This window comes from Mandrillus leucophaeus, unplaced genomic scaffold (genome assembly GCF_000951045.1).
Source record: "Mandrillus leucophaeus isolate KB7577 unplaced genomic scaffold, Mleu.le_1.0 Scaffold245, whole genome shotgun sequence".
Taxonomy (NCBI): domain Eukaryota; kingdom Metazoa; phylum Chordata; class Mammalia; order Primates; family Cercopithecidae; genus Mandrillus; species Mandrillus leucophaeus.
Window position 1 is genome coordinate 91,889 of NW_012102532.1, and position 1,063 is coordinate 92,951.

General features: G+C 43.5%; 1 protein-coding gene across 2 annotated transcripts in view; it reads right to left on the minus strand.

Annotated features, from left to right (window-relative positions):
- VWF (von Willebrand factor) overlaps positions 1 to 1,063 on the minus strand; it is a 198,345-nt gene that overhangs the window by 37,419 nt on the left and 159,863 nt on the right. The window lies entirely within an intron of this gene.

The following is a 1,063-nucleotide window of genomic DNA, read 5'->3' on the forward strand; positions in this document are numbered from 1 at the left end:
GGAGGGGAGGCAGGCAGGCAGAAAGAAAGACATTATGTACCTCTTGCCTCCCTAATGCATTGACCTTGAATGTAATGAATCCCCTGGGTCTAACTTCTAGTCCACTGGAAATACAGGGGATAGAGGAACACATTATGCAATACCATGAGGTGGCTGCTAGTCAAATCCAGAATTCATGACATTCTACTGGACAAATGACCCAGCTTCCCCAACAAATCAAAGGCATAAAAACAGGGAGTGGCATTACTATAGATTAAAAACACATAAGAAACATTAATAGAAAAATGGCAAGGCAGGAGGGGTGGGCAGGAAGATGAGGAGAAGAGATATAAGAAAGCAGCAGCAGCAACCGTAGCCTCCTAGACTTATTCCCACTTCTCCAGAAACTAAGTGCTTAGAATCCCTGAGCTGGAAGACCATCCAGAGGGGAACAGAGGTCTTAAGCATTCCAGACAAATAAAGATCTGTTCCAGCCCTAACAGGCTCCAAGGAGAGATGACCATGGCTTCTCTGTCACTCATGTCAGGACTCCCCTCAATGCAGCAGCTGTGACTATGCTCAGGTCTTCCTGCTGCAGTTCTGGCTCATTTCAGCTCCCTGCCACTTTCGCGCCCTTCACTTCCACACCCCATCAATTAAATCTTTAACGACAGCTCATCTTGGTGGCTCTTTCACCTATAAGACTGCTATTTGCACTGAAAATCTGTACCATTTGTTGACACTTTATTATATTCAGTTTATAGACTATTGTCATATATACTAACAAGAGCATACACAGGAACTTCAATCTTAACATCTCTCCCATAGCACCTAACATAGTACCAATTCTATTAGAGTGTGGTAGTTGCTTAGTAACTATTGGATGGGTAGATGGATGGATGAATGGATGGGTGGATCGATGGATAAACTGACAACAATAAAGGTGTGGTGGAGTGCACTTGTAATCTCAGCTACTCAAGAGGCAGAGGTGGGAGGATCACTTGAGCCCAGGACTTCCAAGACCAACCTAGGCAACACAGCAAGACTTCATCTCAACAAATAAGTATATATTTTTATATATATA